Raw genomic sequence first — 14,946 nt, 5'->3', positions numbered from 1 at the left:
ACTCTTTCCTTCGTCTCTTCCTCCTTCTTTCACTCACTCACTCACTCATTCAGTCATTCACTCAGTCAGTCATTCATTCAGTCAGTCAGTCATAACACAGTCCCTGAGCTCCTCCTGAGTGCTGACCAGTTCAGAGCAGACACAGACATCCTGAATTTCTCAAGACCCAGGAATGTCTATGGGGAGACTCACCCATGTTATCTGCTCAGAATGGAAGGAAGCCAGCTTGAAGATGGCGGTTTTGTGGGATTGCTAGGCCCAGGGCCCAGACAGGGACCCCTGGGGGACTACAGGGGGTGAGGTTGGCGGGATGCAGGAGCCAAGGGCTCGACCGGCCGATGGGGAGGGATGCTCTGGCCCGTGGCTGGCTCACCTGGGGCTCCCCCGGAGGGCTCCAAGGGAAGCCTGGCCCCTGCAGGTATTGCTCCCCAAAGCGGGTGCCAAGCCCGTGTGTACAAGTGGGGGGCTCCATATTTAGGAGTGGGGAGGAGCAGGGAGCTGCCCTGAATGGCTGCCTGCTTTGGAAATTTCTATGCATTTGTAATAACAAAATTACCATAATTTGCTCGTTAACGCAGCTAGATCAGTCAAGCATTGTTCCATCTCGGGCGGGGAGGCCACTGCGCCTCTCTCTGTACACTCTACACACCCCAGCCAGCCTGCCAGCCCGTTAGAGCTCTGGAAATTAGCATGCAAATGGTCCTAATTCGGTGGGCGAGCTGTCAGGCAGCGCCTCTCTGGCCTTGTCTCTGTGAAGGCCCTGACAGCCCAGCTCCAGCGCCAGCCCACCCTCCTCGCTCCAGCCAGGAGGGGCTCCGAGGGGCACCTCCAGACTGACAGCTTGGCGGCCTCCCTCCCTCCGTCAGCGCCATCAGGCCTGGCGGCAGCCTCCCTGGGGAGCAGGCAGGGCCTGCCACCATGCTGGCCAGACTGAGGAGGCAGGCGGGCGGGTGGGCTGGCGGGGGAAGCTGGCTGGAGCTCAGGCCCACCCGTCTTGGCTGGACCGGGGCAAGGGGCAGGGTGAGGGTGAAGGGGTGGCTTCCAACTGAGGGCCCAGTTGGAGCACAAGGACCCTGATGGCTGATGAGTTTTGAGAGTGTCCCCATGGGAACTCTGGGGCACCTTCCCCCACCTGCACATCTATAAAGAGCAAGTTCAAGTCCTGCCTTGCTCTCCCTTCTTTGTATTCCAGGGCTAACCTTAACATATCCCTGCTCGGCTTCCCCAACACCTGGAACATCACTGTCCAAATCTATGCACGGAATTCCTCCAGCTGCAATGGAGAATGGCGGTGGGGGGTGGGGAAGGTGTGAGGTGTAGGCGGGACACCTTGGGCCAGAGCTCAGCACCTTTGTGTCTCAGTCCTGCCTCCAGGTTTACTAGCCTTTGGGGGAAGCCACCTTCCCCAGGCTGGACCTCAGTCTCTGAATTTTTATGGTGGAGGCATCTTTATGGTCTTCCTCCCAGAGTCGTCCGGGATGAGAGGGAGGAAGAGGCCTGCTCGGCAGCAGTAGCTGACACTGAGTGAGAACTTCTGCATGCCAGGCCCTGTGCTAACTGCCTGCCATTTCCCAAGCTGCGTACTCTTTACAGGAACCCCACCAGGCCAGTGTGGGTGTTACTGCATTTCACAGAGGAGGAGGCTGCGGCCTTGGCTCGCACAGAGTAACTTATCTGAGCAGCAGGCCACAGCAGAGCCCAGTCTTGCTTGCTCCAGAGCCCTTTGAATGAGAGGAAATGCAGGACCCCGAGAGCCAGATCAGGCCTCTGCCATGACCGTGAGCGTCCTGATGGAGCCCCCTTGCAGGCAGCCTGTGCCTCCTCCAGTGCTTAGCACTGTGCTCTAGTCCCCAGGACGAAATCCGTGTAAGCTGAAAGAAGAGAGCCCAGGTGAGGCCAGGTATGATGCCTTGGAGGACCACGGTGTCCATCCTTATGTTCCCCTCCCGATGTGTGACAGTGAAAGTGACGAAGCTACTGCAGGGGAAAGAGATACAGCCGAAGGCCTAACTCCAGGTTCCCCCCAGGCTGTCCCCAGGCTGTTTCTCAGGACCTTGCCCCTCCTTCCTCCTGAGGGGTGCAGCCCCACGCCTGGTGGGGTGAGTGGAGAGCAGGCTGGACCTCAGTCCCCACATGCCCAATCGGCTGGTGGTTCTTGTGCAGTGAACAGCCTACTCCTCCATACATGGCTGCCAGCCCCCTTTGCTGGGTCTCTTAGCTTTCAGATAAGTGGAGAGATGAGACTCCGAGAAATTCAAAACCCCAGCTGGCCCCTGGCTGCCTGGGGAGCAGAGGGGGCTCATGAGCCCAAGTCTCTGCTGCATCAGAGCACTACCCACCCCCCAGCACAGAGCCTGGCGCAGAGCAGATGCTCGGGGAAGGTTTAGAAGCCACACGGAGTAACATGTGCACCAAGAGAGAAAATAAACACACTCACACGTATACACGTATAGGAAGGAACTAAAACCACCCAGCCTGCCTACCTTAGAGCAAGTGCCTCGAGCCACGGGGAGCTCTCCATTTCCATGTGGCTTTTCCTTTCCACCTGCTCTTTGTTTCATTCATCTGGGACCCACGGCAGGAGCCTGATGGAAGTTCAGGTCTCCAGGTACCAACCTCTCAATAGCCGCTGTTGGGCTGTGCAGAGCGTCTCTTGGAGGGATAAGCCCTGCTGAACACAGGATCCAGGCAGGCACTGTGAGGACAGCTCAGGGAGTTGTGCACTCCCACCCCAGAGGGCCATGTGGGGGGACTCCCGAATTAATTCCCTGGCGAAGACCAGTTTGGTGCCTGCAAACTGCATTTCTGCTGGAGGAAGAATTGCCCAGGCTCCCCCTAGTGGAGAGTCTGGATGTGTCTCCCTCCCGTGCTCTGGGTGTGTGGCAGGGCAGGACAGGACAGGACCGCCTCCCTTGGTACACCCCTTCTCAGTCTGAGAACCGTTGGTACCTCCATGCTGTCATGGAATCCTCCCCACAACCCAGCAGGCACTCTAGGCTTTCGCTTTTGCTATAGGCTCAGGGAAAGGAAGGGCATGTCCCAAGGTCATGTACAGCCCGGGATAGAATCCAAGGTACTTTCCCTTCCACCCACAGTCCGCATCTGGCCTCACTCCATGAGGGTCCTTGGCGTTGGCCAGCAGACCATCTGCTTCCCGGCCTCCCAGCCTGTCCCTTCCCAGCCTCCAGGGAATTAGGTTCCAATGGCCAGAGGTGCCCACGCTGTGGGTAGATCGGTCTTGCAATAAGTATTTGCAGTAGCTCCCTTCCTGGTCTCTCCACTCCCACCCTTGCCCCCACATCCTCAACCCAGCAGCCAGAGTGAGCCTGTGACCATCGGAGTCAAGCCATGGCCCTCTCTTGCCCACTCCGAGTAGAGGTGAGAGTCCTTACCTGATCCCCCACTTCCTCCCTCTCTCCTTGACCTCATCTTCTGCCGCCCACCCCTCCCTTCTCCCAGCTGCAGAGACCTCCTCGCTGCTCCTCCGACACACCACCCACACTCCCACCTCGGGGCCTTTGCGCCTGCTGTCCCCTCTGTTGAGGGTGCTCCTCTCACAAGTACTCACACGACTCACTCTCACTCCCTTCAGCTCTGTATTCAACAGTCATCTTTGCGGTGAAGCCATCCTTAGTCACCTAAAATTTTGCTGCTTTGTGGTTTCTCCTTAACACATACTGTATGCTTTATTTTTAATGTGTCTCGTTCGTCGTCTGCACCATTAAAACATAAACTCCACTCCGTGCGGGCAGGAGCTTTCGTCCGTTTTGTTTGCAGCTGTGTCCTCAGTGTCTGGAACAGCGCCTGGCCCTCAGTCAGTGTCTGGGGAATGAGTCGGCGGGTGAAATATTGGCCGTGTGTGCCTCGCATCGAGGCAGACACACTCTGGGTCTCCCCAGCACCCCTGCAGGTCCCTCAGGAGGCTTCTTCACTCTTCCTTCCTTGGCCCCTAAAGATACCTCCCCTCCTTTCCTCTCAGGTCCCTCCCTACAAAGCCACCTCTCAGCCGGGTCTGCGGGCTGGTCCCAGAAACACAGATGAAAGTGTCAGTTTAATTTCAGAACGGAGTGGTCTCCATCAGCATAGCCAGCCTCAGGGCGGACCTACTCACTGCACTCACGGGGAAACTGAGGCCTGGACTGGGGAGGAAGGCCTCGCTCCTGTGACTCTGTGGTACAGATGGGACTTTATCGGGGCTCCTGCCTCCTGGTCAGCCTGAGGGCTCATCCTGATTCAGGTCCCTCCACAGAGCCTGGGCCTTATCAGACTGGCCGAGTGATGGAGGTGGCTGCCCGGCAACCTGCTTGGAGGCTACCCACGCCAGCCAGCCCCTCTTGGCAGTCAGCCTTCTTCCAGGCCGGCCTTTTTGGGGCCCCTTTTTCATAGGGTGGGGGGAACAAGGTGCCAGTGTGCCTCTGCGGACCCTGGGAGACTCCTTAGCATGGGTCGTGCTTCTCCGGCTTCACTGCACACAAACCATCGGCCCTTGGAAGTTCGGTCAGCCTAGAGCGAGGCCCAGGCCGCTGCCTTTCCGACACGCTCCCTGGTGCTGCCGCCGGCTCCCAAACTCACGGCATGTGCAAGCACCTCGGAAGTCTGGGCAAACGCTGGGACCTGACCCCAGCCAGAGATTCTGAGTTCCCCAGCCTGAGGCGTGGCCTGGTCCTAAGAACCTTGGCCTGCGTCTGCCCTCTGGGGCTGCTCCACTGTGGGAGAACACTACGACTTAAAGAGAAAGGGGTGGTTTGCTGAGGAGGTGAGGACGGGTGAGGAGCTGGGAGGCTACATGCCTCCCAGGCGGCCTCTGGAGGGGGCACCGGAAGGACTGAGTGGGGGTGAGGTCCTGGAGGAGGGGCAGCTGGTCCCACCCTGAGGCCAGCAGAGGGGAGGGTGGGGAGCCCTCAGAGCCCTTCCAGGCAGAGGAGCGACCAGCAGAGCTGAAATGGCTGGATGGCCCTGCAGAGCCCCATCTCTGGCTTCGTTCTTGACCCTGACTGTGATAGAGAAATAACCCCCCATCCTCTCCTCTGCCCAGCCTGCCTCTCATACCTGTACCCGCGCTCTGGTCCCCAGCCACCCAGGATCCGAGTAATTTATGTGTGTGTCGTCCCCTCCTGCAGACTGCGGGCTCTTGGTGGGCAGGAACCGTGTCTGATTCATCTCCGCCTCCCCCAGGCCCTGGGCGCCGGGGGCCGGCAAGGTGTGTGGAATGGAGTGCGGTCCTCGGCGCGCCGGGGCTCCGGGCCTCTGCGAGGCTGCGCTCCCAGCCCACAGCAGCGCCCGCGCGTCGTGGTAGTAATTGTGGAGGTAAATCTTGTCTGGTCTTCTCGCAAACACTTGGTCGGGCATTCCATAAATATGTCAGCAGCAGCATTAAAATTTGATGGCAGGCAGCACAGGTCGGGACTAGCACTGTGACTTCCCAGCAAGGTATGACACCATCACCTCCCTCTCATTAGCCAGCGGTGGGGACGCTCTGGCCTGCGTGCCGAGCCAGGCCCAGGCAGGGGCAGGCGATTTCTGCAGAGGAGGACCCCTGGCTGCTCTGAGGGACAGGCCAAGGTCTAGGCCACAGAGGAGTAACTCAGCTGTGGGCCGACGTGGGGCTGAGAGGTGCCCCTGAGGCTCTGGGAGTGGGCCGGGGTCGGGGGGCTCAGAGCTGGAGGGGCTGGGGCCATTTTTTGAGTCTGGGAGTGGAGCTGGTAACAGGCTGGGAACTTGTCTCCGCTTTAGGGGCAGCCTGGTGGAAGTCATCGATTTGCCCACAGAAAGGCCTCCCAGAACACTTGAAGAGGGCATTGGGCTGGTCTCACTTAAGCAAGCCAAGGGGCATCAGGGCAGGAGTCGGGGGGGGGTAAGTATTCCTAGTGGCAAAGAGACTGGAAACCAGTCTTGCCTGCCCCCCACTCGTCGGAGTCCAGGCCCCGTGAACATGGCAAGGACAGAGACCGATGAGATTGGGGTCCTGGCTCCTTGGTCAAGGCTTCCCCTACAATCAAGAATTTGGGGCACTTGTTGAAATATGAACAAAATCTGGAAATATAATTTTCACTAGAAAATGAGTCCCAGTGTGCCCTGTCTTTCGACAGCCGCACAGAGCATGTGCCATGTGATGGAGACCAAGGAAGGCATCGACCAGGCAGCCTCCACACTTTCCGATTCGCAACAGACTCGAGCATGTCGGCATGACTCATTCCTGCGAGTGCTCTCACACAGCATCGCCAATGAGCATCTCAGGCTCAGAGAGGCAAAGTGATGTCTCCAAGGCCACACAGCTCAGTGGCCGATGCTGGCCGGTGGACGGGCCAGTGGACGGGGCCTGGCCGGCTCCAAGCCTGCAGGCTTCCCATCACCCCAGCTACCCACACAGAGTGCCAGCCACGGCTGCGCTCAGTCCCTGTGCAGAGTGTTGGTGCCGCCTTCTTACAGTTACTTATACAAATCGTGATGTGGCTCAGACCTGTCTAAGGGTTTCCGGGTGTGTTAGCCAAGGTCCTACGTTAGAAGTTGCCTTGTCAGGGGGTCAGGGGAAGGAGAGGGGCCTCTGTGGCTTGTTCCGCTCAAGGCACATTGTGTCCTGCTGAACTTCCTCCTGTTTTTGAGGAGCTGGAGACAGGCCTCGCCCCCAGGCTCCTTTCTGTGCGGATGGGGTGGTGCGTTTTGACTGTTTAGAATGCAGCCAGGACTGGTGAAAGGTGCACAGTGGCAGATTTCGGTAACCCATGAAATGATTCAGCTTCATTGTCCTTCAAGGCCCAGGTCATAGCCTCTTCCTACAAGAAGCCTTCCTGGATACCCCAGCCAGAACAAATGATAGCTTCAGCTCTGCTCCTAAATTCATCTTGCCCTTTGCTGGTACCCAGATGTCTAGTTCTGGGTCTAAGAATCCCCTTCGGTGCAGGGAGTTTCCTGAGGACTGGGGGGCCTCGCACAGAGCTCTGAGTGGAGTAGGGCCACTGCGAACGCTGAATTGAATGGACCGACCAAAACCGTCCATCACAGATGCATGAGTTGGATGTTCCTGGGAACACTGGTGTTATCCCAGCCAAGCTCTTGGACCCGGCGCCTGGCAGCTTAGACGGTGGGGTGGCGGCTTCTGGCAACATTCTGGTCCCTCAGAGGAAGTCTCAGGTTTCCAGGCCGGTTGCCTCCCAAATGGCCTGATGAGCACTCAGGAGAAACCTCCCCCACGTTTCAGCCCACGCAGCTGCAGCCCTTGGGAAGGCAGTCCGGTCCTTCTCTCTCTGAGCTGTCACTATCAGTGGGTTTTGCTTTTTTAAAAAAACAAAAACAAGACACCTCTTTGCCCTTTTAGAGTGAGCTAACCCTGGTGTGTCGTTACATGGCAGGGAGTCCCACTGAGGCCTGGTGGGGTCCTCGTCCCTCAGGAGAGCACCCCTTCGGGGTCCCTTTCCACCCGCTGGGCCTGCACCCTGGCCTCCGTAGCCGACGCAGCCCCCTTCCCCTTTCTGTGCGCGTCGCTGCCTTTTTCTGTTGCTCCGTCTCCTGCTTCTTTCAGAGGTCAAGGGCCAGTGCTTCACTAACACTTCGTAGCACCTGCTTCTGTCTGATGGTGAGAGGGGCTGGCTGGCTCGAGGAATGTATGTCGGCACAAGCAGCGCTCAGCCAGCATCTGTGCTGCAGGCGGGGCCTCCACCGGGGCCAGGGGACTGCTGGAGTCTGTCAGTCACACAGGGTCAATCCTAGCTCCTGCCCTCAGGCAGGAGCCACAGACTTGCCAAAAGGGGAAGGGAGGTAGGGCCACAACCACCGAATCTGGGCAGGGATGGACCCAGGGCTGGTGGCTCAGGGGAACGTGGGAGAATGCTCTCTCTCAGCTGGGACAATTGATCCAGAAAGACTTCCTAGAGGAGGCAGTATTGGAGCTGGGTCTCCACAAGTCGAGGGATTAGACATGAGGAGGGGAGGAAGGTGGCGTTTCAGATGAAGGGAACAGCATAGGAGGAATGGCAGCCAGCCTGGAGCGTGGCTTCAGGGCAGGGGGGAAGGGGTGATGCCTTGGGAAATGCCTTGGGAACCAGGCCCTGCAAGGCCTTGGCCGTCACCCTGGGGCTCCTGGGTGTTACTTACAGGCTGGGTCCTCAAGCCTGCTGCGTGGCGGGGGTGCTGTAGTATGACAGTGGGCTGGTTCCCCTGGGGTTCCCTGCAGGGTCCTTGACTTTGGGGTTTCGTGGTGTGGACAACAGCACGTGGTATGGAAGTGGGCTGAAGGCACAGCAGCCCCCTCTCTCCAGATGACCGAATGGTGGCCCAGACCCGTCACTCAGCAGCCCCGTGGCTGGTTAGTGGCAGAGCTGGGGCTCAGCCCTGGTCTCCAGCCCCGTGGCCCACCCAGCACCACCGCCCAGCTGCAAAGTCAAGGGCTCTTCGGGCGAAGCGGAAATGAGGTACATTCTGCATTCTCTCCCTCACTCTCACCCTCTCTCTGGGTTTTTCTCTTCTCTCTGTTTTTCTGAAGGCCTCCGTGGCTGGCCTGAGCTGGTGGGAGAAGAGGTTTTTCCCAAGAACGGATCGATGCTCTGCGTGCGGGCACCCCGAACTGACAGGGCTGACCTTTACGGCGTTTACTCTGGTTCTCCTCTCCCCGCCGGGAACCCGGGAAGGTCTTGCTCTGGAGAGAGGGAGGTTGAGAAGCCTCGGCCTCCAAGGGGGCCGGGCGAGGGTGGGCGCAGTGGAGACAGAACAGGGGGAGTCTTAGTGCTGAAACCCCTTTGAGGTGACTTACATCTCTCCCGTATACACAGCTTTTACAGATGGGGAAACTGAAGCTTGGTGAGAGAAGGGATTTGATGGAGCTCACTCGGAGAGCCTTGACAGAGCCCCAGAATCCTCTGTGTGTGTGTGTGTGTGTGTGTGTGCATATCCATACACAGAATGGGGCGGAAGCAGGATAACATTTATTTGTATGGAAAACAATACATTAATTAATAAGTAATAACACAAAATAAGCTCTGTGTTTCACATACAATTGTAAACCTACTTTTGCCTACCCTGTATACATGGGTATATATGTGTATGTATGTGCGATACAAATTGTTATATATACACATGTATAGGTATATGTTATGTGTATGTGCATGCATGTTATACATGTGACATATTACATAAGGTAGCAATATAGCATATTCACTAGTACATATAATATATGCAGTGTACATACTTGAAAGGCGGACTGCCTGCGTGAGGCGCTGCGGTCACAGACAGCAGCGCACGGGGTGCCCACTGACCCCGAGCCACGGCACAACATACGTTTTTACAAAACCATGGGGAGCAGCTGGAGGAATCTCATGGTCCGTTTCAAATTCTTTCTTCCTCCTCCTCTGTAAAGAGTTTGTCTCAAAGCCCAGTTTCAACCCTTTGGAAACAGAACTTGGCTGCGAAGTCACTTTGAAAGTCTTTCCGTATGTTAATTACAGCCGGCCAAGGTCTCGAGCAGAGGTGGGAGCCCACCATCTGCAGATGGGGTCGGCCCCCAGCGTGCTCTGCAAATCCCCATCATCTGGCAGGTGTCGTTTTGGGTTAATTAAGAGCTACGCTGAGCCGGTTTACCTGTCACTTCTGAGAATTTTAGGAAACTTCGACTTTCTTGCCATCTCTGAGCTTTTAGTGAAGGGGAAACTGAAAACATCTCTGGTTCTGGTGATGTTCCCGGCCCTGGGTCCTCCAGGGCAGCCACGTTAAGTGCTTTTGTGTGTATGTGTGTCCCCTGTAAACCGTTATTTTAATCAGTCCTTTTAGTTACCTCATTGGCTTTTACAACTAGCTTTCCTATGTTTGGAAGGCAGTATTGTTTGGGAGAAAGGCACAATGTATCCTAAGTGTCTTTCTTTTAAAAAAATTTATTTATTTATTTTTAGAGAGAGGGGAAGGGGCAGAGAAAGAGAGGGAGAGAAACATCAGTGGGTGGTTGCCTCTCTCTCATTCCCTACCAGGGACCTAGCCTGCAACACAGGCATGTGCCCTGAACTGGGAATCGAACCAGCAACCCTTTGGTTTGCAGGCCCATGCTCAGTCCACTGAGCCACACCAGCCAGGGCCTAAATGTCTTAAGCCTCTGCTTTCTCTCTGTGTCTTTAAGGAAAGAACACACATTCCTTGGCTTTATTCTGTCTTGTGGCTCTGGAAGGGTTTTCGATTTGCTGGTGAGAGGGCCTCTTTCCACACTCACAGTTGGGTCGGCAGTGCTAACTCAGAGCTCAGCGTCCTCAGGGGACAACCCTATCAGATCCCCCGATAACTGGGTTCTCAGTAGGTCGAAGTCCTCCTTCTCCAGCATGAGAGAGCTTTCTCTGGGGTGATGATAATATTCAACACCTTGATAGAGGTTTGGGTTATACCAGTGTGCACATTTGTCCAAACACAGCAATAGCACCTTTAAAATGTGCACATTTCCTTATGTGTGCACTTTACACACAAAGAAAAAAGTTGTAAACAAATAACGAATTTCACTTAATGACATGCATGCTAACACAGTTAGGGGGGAAATGTACTGATGTTTGCAATTTACTTTGAAATGTATAAAAATAAGATGAATGAAAAGCTAGAGAGGTGGAGAGATATATGATAAACAAGTATAAGAACATGTTGATGGTAGAATTAGGTAGTTAGGTATGCAAGTATTCACCGTCAAATTCTTTCAGCTTTGCTGTGTGTTTGAAAATGCACCGACCTCCACCTCCAGGCGTGGAAGGGGTTGGAGGGGAGGACTGCTCCCCCGACCACCCCCACCTGCTGGCTGCCGGCTTAGCCCAAGGAAGTGTTCCTCGGGATGGGGAAAGCCCCGGGGCCCTGCTCTGTCCCTGCCTGGCTGTGTGGCCTGGGGACAGGGGAGGTTGAGGGAAATTCTCTGTCACATTTGTCCCGTTCTAATAATCTGGGACTATGAGTAACAGCAGAATCGGTGAGGTTCCGTGGGAGACAACTCTGTGTGGAGGGTGGTGGGCCCATCGGTTCCGGGAAGGAGCGCGCTGCTGGGGGTTGGGTGGGGGTGAGGGGGTGGCTGCCATTCCCGGGATGTCCAGTGAGAAGCCGAGTCCCCTGGGCCCTGAGCCCCGGCAGTGTCGGCTCTCTCGCCTCCCACGGGGGTGGAGCGAGATGGGAGTGCTCACCCTGGAGAGTGCCCTTTGTCTCCTTCTAGTCTCGCCCTCTTTATTTTTCTTCCGAGAGACCAAACAGAGACAGTTCCCGAGCAGACCTTCTTTTCTGCCTTCCTGACCTCGTGGGACTCTGTGTGCCTGACCTCTGCCACATCCCTTCTCTTTTCTGGGCCTCAGTTTCTCCATCGGTCAAACCCCCTACTCCCTTCCTGTTCTGGCATCTCTGTGGCTCTGTATTTCTTTCTGCCCCTCAGTTGGTCTCCCCATCACCCCTCTGCAGGATCCTGGCAGGGAGGAGCTGGGGCTGGGTCAGAGGGCTTGCGGGGAATGGCTGAGCTTCTTTCGCCTACCATCCAGGAAGAGAAGACACCAAACCTTCGCCACACGGGGGTGTGTAAAGATCTTCTGTAACTACGAATTCATTGCATCTTCTCTGCCAGCTTAAGAAGTATGGACTTTCCGTCCCTCCATCTTACAGATGAGGAAACTGAGGCCCAAGACCACCCGGGCTGTGGGTGCGAAAGTGAGCCTCCCCTGGCAACACTGCAGAAGTCTTGGGGAGGACATGGGACTCTTCCAGGAGGCGGGGAATGAGGGTTTGGGCCAAGCTAGTCGATGTCAGGATGCCAGGAGACGCCAGCCATTGTTAGTGTTCTGAGTCTGGAGCCATTTTCTGCCTTCTACTTCAGGGCGGGCAGCTCTGGGCAGGAGGAGAGGTGATGGAGCACGCCTGTGGGCTGTGAGCCTGCAAGGCGACCAGCCCTCTCTTCTCAGTCCTGTAGGTGGCAGCTGAAGAGGGGGCGTCAGTCCTGAGCATCTGGAGTCCCATCGTGTACCGTCTGTCTAGTCCCACCTCCCTGCTTCTACGTAGGCGGTCGCCCCCTCTGGCCCCAGCACTCCTTTGCCCCGGGCAAAGAATACCAATAACCGCTGGCTGGCCTCTGGCACCTTGACACCAAGACAAGCTTAACGCAAACCTTCATGCCCTGCCTCAGGGAAGAGTCCCATATCCCTCCCCCGCCCCCCTGCCCGCCAAGGTTTCTAGGACTTGCCCGGGGAGGCTCACTCTCGCTCACTCACCTCTGTCTCGGGCTGCCGGACATCCCTGAGCTCTTGGCCTCTGATCTGCCCTGCTCTCGGACCACGTTCCCTCACCTCACCCCGCTGACCACCCAAACACGGCACTTAGCCACTCCCCTCGAGTTCCACATGGGGAGAAAACACCAGCTCAGTCAGCTGTACAAGGAGTTTGAGGGTACAGCAGGCTTTACTAAATGTATGGGAGGTGGGGGAGAGTGAGGGACTACAGTCCCCCACACGGGTGACTTATTTTGGGAAAAGGTGAAGGGGCCACGGTGACCTTTGTGCTGGGCAGTCACAGAGACGGTGTGTGCTGTGTGATCTTTGTCTTGCATCAGCTGGCTGAGCCTCTCGGGGGCCCCAACAATGAGCCAGAGGAAGAGACCTTCCTCTTCCGCCCCGAGAATGCCGTTGTTGGCCTCGAGCGTCGTTTTGTGTTTCGGACATTGCAGCTGTGCCGTCTCCGGGGCTCAGGTTCCCTCTCACTTGGACTGCGGCAGCAGCCCCCCCGACCCCACCCCCCCCGGCTGATCCCCTGACCTGACTGTAGGGCTGCCCTCCAGCCTGTCCTCCAGATTTGGGCACTCCCTAGTCTGAAGGCATCCCTGGTCCTGGCCCTAATGGAGCAAAGCAGAATGCTCCTGTGCTGCCCCACTCTGCTCAGCGGCTGGCCTCTGTGGGGGCCTCATCAAGACGCGTCCACGTAGACAGCGGTCATGCGAGGACCAGTCCACCCCCAGACCTTCGCTGTGCCTGGGATGCCTCCCCTCCCTCTGCTTCTCACACCCTGTCAGTCTTGCCTCCCACGCTCTCCCCACCCCAGCAGGTGGTCCCAGGGCTTTCCTGGGTCCCAGGACCTTCTCTTGGCTGGACAAGACTCACTTTCCTAAGCTGCTGTCATGGGGTTTGAATGCTCCTTGGGTGTCACGATGGTGGTGAGTTCGGCCAAGGAAACGGAGCAGCAGATTGGAGCCCCCGGGCCCAAGGAGAGCCAGCATCGGGTGGGGCCCACTGAGCCCCATGGAGGGGACCTCCCTCCCTGCGAGGCCCCTGGGAAGTGAAACTCAGGCTCTGCAGACAAGAAGGGCTCTGGACACGTTTGGTCTTATCTGCCCTTTTACAAATGGGAGACAGAGGCTCCGGGTGGGCCGTGGGCTTATCTTGTTAATTCTGCCTCCTCCTCGAGGATGTCGGCTCCATGGAGGCAGGGAGTTTTGTCTGTTGAGTTAACATCTCTATTCCAATGCCGATCTAGCCCAGGGCCTGGCATCTAGCAGGCACTGAGATTTATTTAAGCACAATCAACAAGATACGTTGCATTGTGACCAGTTCTATGGAGAAAAACAAAATCAGGAGAGAGGGGTGGGGGAAGGAGATTTCATTTTAAACTCGACGGTCTGAGGAGGCCTGGTGGGGAAGACTGTGTCGGAGCAAAGCGAGGCGAGGGGAAGGCCCACGGGGGCGTATGTGCAGAAGCGGTGTGTGCGAGGTGCAGGCAGGCAGGCAAGCCACCGGTGCTTTAGCAAGCACCAGCTGTCCGCCGAGGGCTGGGGGCAGGGACCACACGGGAGCAGAGAGGAGTCAGACTCTGACCTGCAGGGCAGACACTCCAGCTCACAGGGGCTCCTGAGCAGCTAGGGCGAAGCCAGTGCTGTGGGCCACGGAGAGCACCCAAGGAGGGGCGGGCAGGGCCTTCTCCGAGGAAGGGCTGTCCGAGCTGAGCGGTGCCACAGAGGCCGGGCAGGTGTGAATCGGGTGGAGGACGGTGCACCACACTGACTTGGATCCATCTTCCACAGGAGCTGTAGCCGTTTAGGGCTCTTTGCCAATTTTGGGGCAAGGTGGGGATGCGGGATGGATAGCACAGACACGGTTAACTAATTAACTTTAGCTAAATGGACCCAAGATGCCCTTTCAGGGGCTGGAGATCAGGGAGGCTTCCTAGAAGAGGCGGCCTTGCAGCCTGGCCCAGCAGACAGGAGAGACCCTGTCAGATGAAGATGGAGAGATGGCCTCAGCCAGTGCAGCCCGTGCCCGGGGCCCAGGTGCAGTGCTGTCAGGAAGTGCCTCTGATGGGGCAGCTTCACGGGCGCCCGGGGCCTGGACGAGAGGGCGGTTGTCCCCCTTCTCCAGGCTGCTCTGTCTCTCTGCTCCCCCACTCTGCCCCTGAGGAGGAGCAGCAGCAGTAGCAGCAGCAGGAGGAGGAGGAGGAGAAGGTGCCTGGCTCTGACGGATACGCCGGGGCTGGGCTGCTGCAGCCCAGCACTGTCACCACACTCTCCCTCCGATGCCGGAACCTGACACCCTGACCACTGAGGCATAAAAAACAGAGAATTGGAAGGCTCAGCCTGTCAGGCTGGGAGTGGCCCCCAGAGAGGTCTGGGGAGGAGTGCACGTGTGGATGTGTGTGCGCGCGCACGCTCTGCCTGTGCTGGTGGGAAGGTGGAGAGGAGGCCAGCTGGGCCCAGGGGGTAGCAGCAGCTGGCCCCTCAGGCCTGCTTTATTGTTCCGGCCACACCTGGCTAGGTCCTGCAGGCCCTCCGTTCGGGTCTAGGCTGGCAGGGGAATAGTGCTGCTCCCGTTCTGACATCTGGCTGGTCCCTCATGGGGGCTCCTGCCCTTTGGGCATTTGGCATCCTTAAGAAGAATCTGTGGAAGCTTGTTTAGACTGAGGGTGGTCCCACGGGCAGTGTTACTCCTGTCACCACCACCAGGGAGGGGCCCACATGCTCTGCAACCAGTGACTTCA

General features: G+C 57.2%; 1 protein-coding gene across 3 annotated transcripts in view; it reads left to right on the top strand.

The window, feature by feature from the left end:
* The window catches only part of PAX5 (paired box 5), a 169,893-nt gene that overhangs the window by 143,474 nt on the left and 11,473 nt on the right, over positions 1–14,946 (top strand). The window lies entirely within an intron of this gene.

This window comes from Phyllostomus hastatus, unplaced genomic scaffold, assembly GCF_019186645.2.
Source record: "Phyllostomus hastatus isolate PE091 unplaced genomic scaffold, TTU_PhHast_1.1 phas_contig_34, whole genome shotgun sequence".
NCBI classification, from domain to species: domain Eukaryota; kingdom Metazoa; phylum Chordata; class Mammalia; order Chiroptera; family Phyllostomidae; genus Phyllostomus; species Phyllostomus hastatus.
This window is presented reverse-complemented; position numbering and strand designations above follow the sequence as displayed.